This window comes from Vombatus ursinus, unplaced genomic scaffold (assembly GCF_900497805.2).
Source record: "Vombatus ursinus unplaced genomic scaffold, bare-nosed wombat genome assembly UNPS02014779.1, whole genome shotgun sequence".
NCBI lineage: Eukaryota > Metazoa > Chordata > Mammalia > Diprotodontia > Vombatidae > Vombatus > Vombatus ursinus.
This window is the reverse complement of record NW_020954557.1, coordinates 17,253,871-17,265,942: the sequence shown is the minus strand read 5'-3', so window position 1 is coordinate 17,265,942 and position 12,072 is coordinate 17,253,871.

Below are 12,072 nucleotides of genomic sequence, written 5' to 3'. Positions count from 1 at the left end.
CTGACAATTTTTAGGACCTAAGAATTAATAGACCTAGCAGAAGACCAGCATTGGAGATCATGTTCACATGGGGAATTTGCCACGTCAATGAAATCATCAGGCAATATCACCTCCTCCATTAAAAAAAACAAAGCAAAAAACAGAAGAAAAAATTATCCTGAGAAAGTCAGTTATCATGATTCATAGATTAGAATACAGTACCCACTACAGAACAAGATGATCTAATAAATGGTAGAAAAATTCTTAGCTAATATTTTCAAAATTTCAGTAGATATTTATATTAAGAAGACAATTATATTTTGAGAAAATTGCACAAGCTTGTGATTCTATATATAAAAAGGTAAGACTTAAGAAACAAACTGGGGTTATAATTATAAACTTTTTAGCTCAATTGAACAGCAATAAATGCAATAAAAAGATTAAACAATGCATATGTGATTAGAAAATATCATATTCACTGTGAACAACTGCATGATGGTAAAATCTGCATAATATAGAAGATATAGCAAAATTACAGAAACATTGGCAGTTATAAAAATTATTTTCCCAAATCATTTTGGAGAAATCTTGAAGTGCTCCTTATGTTAAGAAAAGCAAAACAAAACAAAACAAAACACTTCCTTATGTGTTCCACAAAGTGAGTAAGCCTTCTTTTGAATAAAGCAGTCTGTCATATGATTATGCTCTTCCCAGGTAAGATTATGTTATGTGATTTATTTTTTGTTACAAACAACCATCAGACTTAACCATCAGCAAAAGCTAATGAACATACAAACAAAATAAGGGATACATTTTCCATTTTACTCAGGATTGTATAAAGTTAAAACCAAATGTTTCAACAAAAATAAGGAAATAAAATTACTTTCTTCCATATCCACATGTTTCATTGAAAGTCTGCTACCTTTATCTTTTCTTTCTATGTTTTTTCCCCTATATTTTGTTTATTTCTCTCCTATAGTTGTAATCAAAGTATGTACTATCTTGATTCTACACATTTCACTTTACATCACTTTAGGTCTTTGCAAATTTCTTCATAATTATAATTTTATATCATCTAATACTCCAGCACATAAGCACACCATTATTTATTTAATCGTTCTCCAATTTTTAGAGTATATGCAATTTTTCAAATAACTATGAATGCTTACATTTACATATTAATTAATAAAGATTTAATATGCTTCTCCTATGTGTAACTTCCAGTGCTGGATTTTCCTAGGTTCCATATGTATACAAAGTGGATCCTACCAAGTTGAAATGTTTATAAGTATGGGGCTAGCCGCAGATTACCTATTTTTTCAAAGCCCAGGCTAGCTAAAAGAGGCTAGTCACCATCTTGGCCATGGAATGGTAAATGGGCCTAGTCAAAGCAACTCTTCAAGACCATCTACATTTCATGAAAATGTTGTGATCCAAGTTGGTAGAGAAAGAATTCACATGCATGAAGTGATAAATCTATAGAGCAAAAGCATGTTTTGTTTTATTTTTTCCCAGAGAAATCTAAGAAAAATAGTTTATTTAACCAACTCCTTATTCTTTTCCACTATTATCTAAGATCCAACCAAACTGGATCTCTTGAAATCCTTGAACATAGCTAAATGCCTAAGTTCTTATATTTCCAAGTATCCATATATTTATCTATTTAACTAATTACCTATATACGTAAGTATTAAGTATGTTTATGTAAATGCCTATAATATTCCAAAAGGCTACACATATGTATGCATGCATTTATGTGTATATACATATATGTGTGTGTGTATATGTATATATGCACACACATATATGTATACAGCAATGTGTATATATGTATATATATATGTATACATATATACATTGCTGTTGTTTCTCCTTTCTTTTTTTTCTTTTTTTTTTCTTTTTGGTCTTTTTGAAGAGGACCAACGACATTATAAGGTAATGTCTAAACTTGCACTTGAAGTAGATTTAAATGAAGCAGAGTTACGCCAAGTCATCACCTCACAGTCTCTTCCAGGCACTGAAGTACAATGGCAAGGCAAAAGTGATACAGTGGATAGCCTAGGCATCTTTAATGTCTGACCAAGCTCTGTGCGCTCCACATTACCTGCTTCAACCACCTTCATGACCTTTGGAAAGAATTGTTCTCATCTGCCTATTCTGCTAGGAGAAATCTTCACATACTTGTGGTAGACATCCCCTTAATTCACTGATGAGTTTGAGGCCTACCAGTTACTCTCGACCTGGGTTAGCCTGTCTGCTGAGATATTTTTACCAGCATGTGGCCACTGAGCATGCTACAGCTTCTTGGAGCCAAAGGTGAAAGTTGAGTGACAGGCGGACACCAAAAGTGGATGAGCAGCCCTGTAAAGGGCTCAGCAAGTCCTTACACCAGAGGTGCTAGACCTCCTGAACACCCCAATACACCTCAAGTATCTAAGTAGCTAAGTGCCTAAGTACCTAGTTGCCTAAGTACACTGGTGAACATGGCCCTAAGTACCTTAGTACCCATACCCTAAGTACCTGTGTACCTAAGTACATAAGCACCAAGATAGGAGAAAATTACATGGAATCCGATCACTTATAGATCCTTACACATAAAGGTGTTTACCTTAATGGGAAAGGCTACTTTATTATGTGAGACAAGTGTGAAGGAGATAGTGGAAGACAGTATTTGGGTGATATGAGGTAAAGAGAAGCGCTTTCAGCAAATGACTTCTAGATGTAAGGATAACTAGATCTAGATGGGCAGGGGGAGGGTAGAGAAAAGATTATTGCCATAGCTGGTATGCTTGGAGGAAGTGTTTAACATTATGTAGATATCCTGGGTTTAAATCCAGCCTCTGAAACTTATTGGCTATTTTACCATAGACAAATTGCTTTTCTTTTCTAATACCCTATTTCTTTATCTATACAGTGTGGATAATAATGCCTACAGTAGCAATCTCACAACATTGTTGTGAGACTCAAATGTGATAATGTATGTAAGGTGCTTTGCAAATTTTAAGGTAACACATTATTTATTATATACGTATACGTGTGTGTATGTATGAGTTTATATATGTATGAATATAGACAGTTCTGTGGCACAAAGGATAGAGTGCTGGACTTGGAATCAGGAAGACGAGCTCAAATTCTGCCTCAGACATTTACTTACTGTGTGATCCTAGGGAGTCACTTAATGTCTCTGTGCTTCATTTTTCTCCTCTGTAAAATAGTGATAATAATATCTATATCCAGGATTGTTGTGAGGCTCAAATGAGTACTATAGAGATATATAAGCACATGCATACACAAACCTACACATTTATATACATAAATGCATACGTACACATATACATATATATGTCAGTGTATATATACACATACACATACATATGCACACACATCCATATTTTATACATTAGTCACACCTACAAAGAAGGAAAACCCTTTTGAAACTCACACTGAACTATCTCTTATTGATCAGAGAGCCAAGAAAGAAATTTAGCAACTCCTTTCATCCTAATATGGCTCAATTACTCTGTGTTCTTGAGGCTAGAACTCTAGGAGGAAATTGAAACAACTAAGGAAAAGCAACAACTTTGGTGAGAGAGATGAATTCAGTTTTGGATATTAGGCATTTGGATATAGAGTTAGAGATGCTGGCAAAAATCTAAATGTTGATATGGAGCATGAAGTTGAAAATTGATCCCTTAGAATTTAGAGAGAGACTGGACCTTAGGGTTATCTGATTCCACACCCTTAGGTTTACAGTTTTCACAGCTTCAGCCCCAAGAGATTAAATGATCTGTCTAAAATCAAATAGTGAATAGGTTGCACAGCTGGCCTCAAGCACCCAGGTCTTTGGAATCAATATGAGTTCTCTTTTGGTTGTACCACACTATCTCATTAACAGAAAACTGGAGGTCTAGAGGGTAGAGGTAGAGCTTTGGGAGTCATCTTTGTAGAACTGATAATTGAAACCCTGAGGGGTAGGTGACATCTCAAAGAAAGAGAGTATAAACAAGAAGAGAAGAGGGCAGAGGACAGAACTTTGTGCAATGCCCATAATATTATCCCATTTTTATTCTCATAACCTTGGGAGGTAGGTACTATTATTGCCCCAGTTTTACAGACATGGAAACTAAAAAAAAAAAAAAGTAATTAACTGACTTGCCCAGTGTCACTAAGCTAGTAAGTTATGTACAAGTAACTGATCTGTGTCAGTGGGGAGCATTTCTACACTGTAGTTCCCTACACTGTTCTACATACATACATACCACCACACACAATAAAGCAAGATATAAATGGTGTTTTTAGATAATACATAATTTTATGTGGTTAATTTGTACTTATTATTGCTTATTACACTGTTTTATATTACTGGTTTAGATTTGGGAAAATAGGAAATGATCTGCTTAAAGGAACTTTTGAATTGTTAGTGTTACCAGTGAACATTAGCATATATCAAATTATATTGTCAACCAAATTATCTTATTTATACAAGCATATATATGTATTTATACTACATATATATATACATACATATAAGTATTCTCGAAGTATTTCACAATGGCATGTAAAACTTTTTTAAAAATAATTTTAAAAAATTTTGAGTTCAAATTCTCTCCCTCCATTCCACCTTCCTCCCTTCTTGGGAAGGAAAGCAATTTGATATCAACTATACATGTATAGTAGTAAAAAACATATTTCCATGTTACCCATGTTGGAAAAGAAAACACAAACAAAACAACAAAAATAGAGAAAAATTTTAAAAAGTATGCTTCAATCTGCACTCAGAGTCCATCAGTTCTCTCTCTGAAGGTAGATTGCATTTTTTATCATGCGTTCTTTGTCTTGGGTCATTGTCTTGATCAGAGTAGCTAAATCTTTAGAGTTGATCATTTTTGTAATATTGCTGTTACCATGTGCAATATTCAGGTTCTGCTTACTTCACTTTGCATCAGTTCATGTAAGTCATCCAAGGTTTTTTTGAACCTCCCCCTGACACTGCCTTGTCATTTCTTATAGCACAATAATATTATATCTCATCCATTCCCCAATTGATGGACATCCTCCCTATTTCCAATCATTTGGAAATATCATTTGCCACCACAGAGCTGCCATAAATATTTTTGTACAATTAGGTCCCTTTACTTTGATATCTTTGGGATATTGGCCTTCCCTTGGGACTGCTGGGTCAAAGGTTGCACAGTTTGATAGCCTTTTGGGAGTAGCTCCAAACTGTTCTCCAGAATGGTTGGATTAGTTCACAACTCCACCAATGCATTAATGTGACAGTTTTTCCCCATCCCCTCCAGCATTTGTCATTTTCCTTTTCTTTCATATTAGTCCATCTGATAGATGTGAAATGGTACCTCTGAGTTAGTTTAATTTCCATCTGTCTAATTTGTAGTGGTCTAGAACATTTTTTTTTCATATGACTATTGATAACTTTATTTTTTTTCTTTTGAAAACTGCTCATTTATATCCATTGGCCATTTGTCAACTGGGGAATGGCTCCTATTTTTATAAATTTGGTTCAGTTCCCTCTATATTTGAGAAAAGAGACCTTTATCAAAGAAACTTGCTGTAAATCCTTACCCCCCAACCTGGTTTGCTGTTTGCCTTCTAATTTTGGCTGCTGATAAGATTAAAAGATACTGTATCATTTTTTTAAATGATGCTGTTTACAACTAATTGATTTAGTCCTGTACCTGCTTAATTAAGGGTTCTCTGTCTTTGGACTTAGTTCAGAATTCAGTTGAACTGAATTCCTGTAATGAAATAAGCTTAGAAACGCAGTTCTCTTACTAATCACTGTTCTTTTTCTGTCTCAAGGAATTGTGGAATATGGCTTGCCTTAGATGAGTTGGGCCTAATATCTTCACACCATCAAGCTATCCTTCAAGGATGTCTGGTTCACTATACAAAGAAATCTGGGCCATTATCTTGTAAGTGAACTCAAACAAGCAATACTTCTTAGTTACAGGAGGGGAGGAGAGGGATTGTTGCTGGCCTGCATTCCCAACTTCCAACCAGTCGTATAGTTCCCTACTCCTGAGCTATGTAACCAATCATGTTATCCTCAACCCCAGGATGTCATCTACTCTGTTCTATTCTTTGTTCTGTGCTCCCCAAAACCTGCTTGAAATCTTTATCTGGAAACTGAGTCAGCCATTGACCCTTCATTGGCAGGTAGTATGCCACCCTTTTAAAAAAAATGATACCTTTTGGAGGGGGGAAGCATGCCTCAGTTTATCTTTTTGTTAAATTTTACCTGCAACACTGCATTAGTTTTATTTGTGCAAAAGCTTTTCACTTCATATACTCAAAATTATCCAATTTACTTCCCATGATCTTATCTCTTGTTTGGTCATAAACTCTTCCCTGATCCATAGATCTGACAGGCATATTGTTTCATACTCCCTTAATTTGCTTATGATATCACTCTTTATGTCTAAATCATTTATCCATTTTGACCTCATCTTGGTATACAGTGTGAGGTTTTGGTCTAAGTCTAGCTCCTATCAAAATGCTTTCTAGTTTTCCCAGAATGTTAAATGTTGAGTTTTGATTTCAAAAGCTTGGATCTTTGGGCTTAATCAAACACTGGATTACTCTGGTCATTTACCATAGTATATTGTGTACCTAATCTATTCCACTGATCCACCACTCTATTTCTTAGCCAGTACCAAATTGTTTTGATGATTATCACTTTGTAATATAGTTTCAAATCTGGAAGGGCTAGGCTGCCTTCCTTCACATTTTTCCATTAATTCCCTTGATATTCTTGACCTTTTGTTCTTTCATATGAATGTTGTTACCATTTTTTCTAGCTCTATAAAATAATTCTTTGGTAGTTTAATTGGTATGGCACTGAATAAGTAAATTAAATTACGTAGAATTGTCATCTTTATTATGTTGGCTCGGCCTACCCCATATATATTGTTAATACATAGAATAATGTCAGCAGAAATGGTTAGACATTTGGAATGCAAAACAACAAACTTTATCAACTATTCATTCATTTCTTAAAAAGAACATCACATTTAGAGAGAATTGAATTGCTTTTATCAATATAGAATATGATATTTTACATGTGCATGTTACAGAACAAAGACTCTGTTGTCCTCTTCTGTTTTTGAGAGGGAATGGAGAGAAGGTGCTCAGTCTGCCCCCTATTAGACACACTAGTTCAGTTAACTATAACATTCCCAGGTGACCACTTCTTTCCATGCTTAGTGATACATGAAATTCAGGAATGTTTATAGTCATATGCAAATTCACTGTGCATGGCTGGAGAAACCTGAAAGTAGTTTAGAAACTCTCTCTACAACTAGTTCTTGTGAAAAACCTAACCTAATCACCTGATTAGAATATTTAAGTAGTATAACACACAAGGCCATTATAGCCAGGAAAAGTTGGAGAAATTGGCAAGACAATGTAGTACAGTGGAAAGAATATTGCCTCTAGAATGAATGGACCTGGGTTAAACTCACAATTTTGATACATTACTACCTTTCTGACTTTGGGTAAGTCACTTAAGCTCTCTATGCCTCATCTTTCTCATTTGTAAAGTAAAGGAGTTTTACTGAAGGCCTTTCAGGATTATATGTTTTGTTATGTTTTTGCCAGTTCTAATTATATTAGCCCATGAGATCATGAATTAAGTAATGACCATTTTTTCCCTCTGAGATGGACAACATCTATGGCATGATCTCTTATATGTTTTGTCCCACAGAATTTTGATGATCAGACTTCCTGTTCATGTATAACTTGTTACTTCCATTTAGGACAGAATTTTAAAGCCTAAGTATACATCATTATTCCTGGATGGTCAAGATCTTTTAAAATCTTGATTCTGTTATTGAATATATTTGCTATACATCCTCACTTAATGTCATCTACAAATTTGGTAAGTGTGCTTTCAATATATTTAAGTTTTTGATTTAAAATTTTGACCTGAGCACATTGAGGACTCAACCCCCAGTCTGACATTGATACATTAATCAACTAGCTGTGACTTCATCAATATTTATGCTACCATTCACATAAGATTTTTATGGGGTCTTTTAAATTTAAAAAAAATTATTTTTAATTTGTGGAACAAAACAAGAATTTCCATAACATAGTATATACCCAAATTAACAATAAAGGATATATGAAGAAAGACACAATCTGCATCCATGTAAAATTTTTCACCTTTTTCTCAAGGCTAATAGGAGAGCTGTTATCAAATGCCTTGGTGAAATACAAATATGGTAATGTAGTTTTAAAAATGCCTATCCTATTTTATACCAATTTTATCTAAATAATCAGTGTGCAATCAGCTAATGGTAGATCAATCATCCAAAAGAATCAAATCATTTGAGGGTATAGATGGAATATTAGTTATCTAGGCTTAGGCAATCTTTGAGCAGAAAGACAGAAAACATGTAAAGACAGAGAAGTAAAGGTGGAGAAAGTCTGTGGGGAGACACTAGTTATGTAGATGATTTGGTCAAAGAACAACAATAAGAAGTTTGACTCACATTCACAATTCAGAAACAAACAAAAAATTCAAACGCAAAGACTTGCAGTGACTACCAAAATTCAGGTAGATGAGAACTGGGTGGAAAAGAGACAAGAGACACAAGAGAAGAGAGAGCAGTACTGTGGATTCAGATGTGCCTGCCCTGGCACATGCCCTATCTTCTGTCACCACACACTTCGTGATGAGACTTGTCTTGAAAAGAAAGCAATACTTCAGCCTTCTATTACCATTAAAAACTCAATCCTGGAACCAGTCTCTCAGAAGAACTGCTATATAGAGAGACAGAGTATTAAAATTACTCCTTCGATTGCACAGTCCCTGGGATAAAGAACCTACTCTATATGACTTTCCTGAATACCATTACCATTAATTCCCCTCTGCCCTGCTATGATCAACTGAATATTCTAATTACCTAGCATTTTCTTTATTCTGTGGCTGAAGAATGCATGACCCAGAACCAACATTATGCATTTGTATGTAATGGGTTCAATCTTGAACTCTCAGAAATTTCTGGCTCATGTCCTCACCCAAAAAATTCTCCTGGGAGCATCAGAATTTGGCTCATGTCCAGTCCTCTACTAAAGAAAAAAGAACTCTAATTTCCCAAGCAAGCACTCAGGATGATATAACCTTGAATATAGCACAAGTTTTATTTAACCCAATAAAAACGTAAAGGACTTTTCTTGCTATTCTAGAGACACCAAGTGTAATGCCTTTCCTCTCTACTGGGCCTTTACTTTCAATGAACTATGTAATTGTTCTCACTTTAATGCCTTTACCTTACCCCTTCAAACATGTGGAGGACATGAGGGGACAATTAACATCTTTTTTTTCTTCTAATTAATTTATTTTAATTTATCAACAATCACTTACATAAGTTTTTGAGTTTTAAATTTTTCTCCCCCCCCTCCCCACCTCCCTCTCCAAGACAGAGCACAATCTGATATAGGCTATACATATATATTCCTATTAAACATATTTTCACATTAGTGATGTTGTAAGTAAGAATTAGAAGTAATAGGAGGAACCACCAGAAAGAGGAAACAAAACACAATGGAAGGAAAAAATAGCAAATAGTATGCTTTGCTCTACATTCAAAATCCATAGTTCTTTCTTTGGATGTGCCAGCATTTTCCACCATGAGGTCTTTGGAGATGTCTTATATCCTTGCATTGCTGAGAAGGGTTAAGTCTATCAATATTAGTCATTGCACAATGTGGCTGTTACTATGTATAATGTTCACCTGGTTCTGATCACTTCACTCAGCACTAGACAATACAAGTCTTTGCAGGTTTTTCTGAAGTCTGCCTGTTCATCATTTCTTATAGCACAATAGTATTCCATTAAATTCATACATCACATTCACAGTTATGATTATTATCTGTCTTTCTTTCCATCCTTTCCCCCCCGTTTATGCTTTATTTCTCCTTTCTCCTTTTCCCTCTTCTCTAGTGTTTTATTATGTTATTATTATGTTATTATGTTATTCCCTTCTTGAGCCAAATCTGATGAGAGTAAGGTTCAAACAATGCTCATCTCCCTCCTTTCTTTCCCTCTGCTGTTATAGTTTTTTGTGCCTTTTCCTGTAAAGTAATTTACCCTTCTCTGTCTCCTCCTTTCCTTTTCTCTCAGTACATTTTCTTAGTTAGATCAGATTAATCCACTTACTTGGATCTATTTAACGCACTTGATTAAATTTTTAACCATTACATCAAAGTCAATTTATACTCACTCCCTTTATGTATACCACTTTAACATCGTGTAATAACAATACATTTTTCAAGAGTTGCAAGTGTTATCTTCCCTTGTAGTGATGTAAACAGTTTGCCCTTATTAATAACATGTTGTTTCTTTCTGTCCCGTTTACCTTTTTATGTCTCTCTTGAGTCTTGTATTTGAAGATCAAATTTTCTCTTGACCTCTGATCTTTTTATCAGGAAGGTTTGGAGTCCCTTATTTCGTTGAATATCCATCTTCTCACCTCTCCCCAGCTCATTTTCGCTGGGTAGTTGATCCTTGGTTGTAATCCAAACTCCTTTGCCTTTACGCCCTCCAGTCTTTTAATGTAGAAGCTGCAATGTGGTGTGTAATCCTGACTGTGGTTCCATGATATTTAAATTATTTCTTCCTGACTGCTTGCAGGATTTTCTCTTTGACCGGGTAATTTTGGAATTTGGCTACTATATTCCTTGGCATTTTCAATTTCAGGAAGTGATGAGTGGATTCTTTCCATGGCTATTTTACCCTCTGGTTCTAGGACATCAGGGCAGTTTTCCTTCATGATTTCCTGAAAGATACTGTCCGGGCTCTTTTTTTTTTTCATCATTGTTTTCAGGTAGAACAATAATTTTTAAATTGTCTCTCCTAGATTGATGCTCCAGGTCAGTTGTTTTACCAATGAGGTATTTTACATTTTCATCTATTTTTTCATTCTTCTGTTTCTGTTTGACCGATTCTTGCTCTCTCATAGGGTCATTAGCTTCCATTTGCCCAGTTCTAATTTTTAACAAATTGTTTTATTTTATTAGATTTTATACATCCTTCCCCATTTGGCCAATTGCATTTTTTAAGGACTTGTTTTCTACAGTTAATTTTTGTCCTTCCTTTTCCAAGCTATTGATTCTCTTGCGTACCTCTCATATCTTTTCCCACTTTTACTTCTACCTCCCTCATTTGACTTTTAAAATCCTTCTTGAGCTCTTCTAAGGAGGGTTTTTGGGCTTCAGACCAATTCATATTCCCTTTTGAGGTTCCAGATGTGGGTTTGTTGACAATGTTGTCCTCTTCAGAATTTCTGCCTTGATCTTCACTCTTCCCATTATAAGAATCTATCGTATGTTTCTTTTTGCTCATGGCCTTTCCTGGCCTTTAAAAAGATTGGGCTCTCCTGCTGGGGAGCAGAAGGCACTGACCCAAGTTTCTTGTATTGGAAGCCTAGGGCCTGTTCACTGGCTTTGTCTGCTGGGGCCTCCAATGCTGGCAGTTGGAGGCTGTAGGGTTCTGGCTGCTTACCTGGTGATGGGCTGGAATCAGTAACACTGTAACTCTAGGGGTAGGATTAGGTAGTGTGCCTCCTGGAGATTTCCTGCTCACCATGGCCTTTCCTTCCTTTTGCTTTTCTTCAGCTCCTTTCAGATGGATGTTGCAGGATGTTTATCCACCTAGGGCCCCTTGGAGCTTTGCTTCCCTTTGTTTTGCTGAGGCACTGGGAGAGCCGGTTGCTGTAGAATACTGAGGCACCTGGTGGTTTTCTGAGCTGATTTCCACTGGTTCCCCCACCTTCAGTGAGGTACTTGGGGGTCCAGGTATTGGTGTTTGCCTCGTCCACCATCTGGGTTTCAGGATCTCCCCCTGGTATGCTGAGGTGGGGCTTTCCACTAGCTTCCTGGGATGCCTCCCATTCTGTACTGCTCCCCTTCCCCTAGGGCAAGAGGGGCCTTTCCTGTTAATCCCTCAAGCTACCTAGGCTACTGGACTGCAGCACCCCATCTTTCTTCTGGTTCAGCCATTCTAGGGTTTTTCCTGGGGTGATATTTTCTGGGCTTTCAGAGGTGAATAAGGGAGGGTAAGTGTGACTT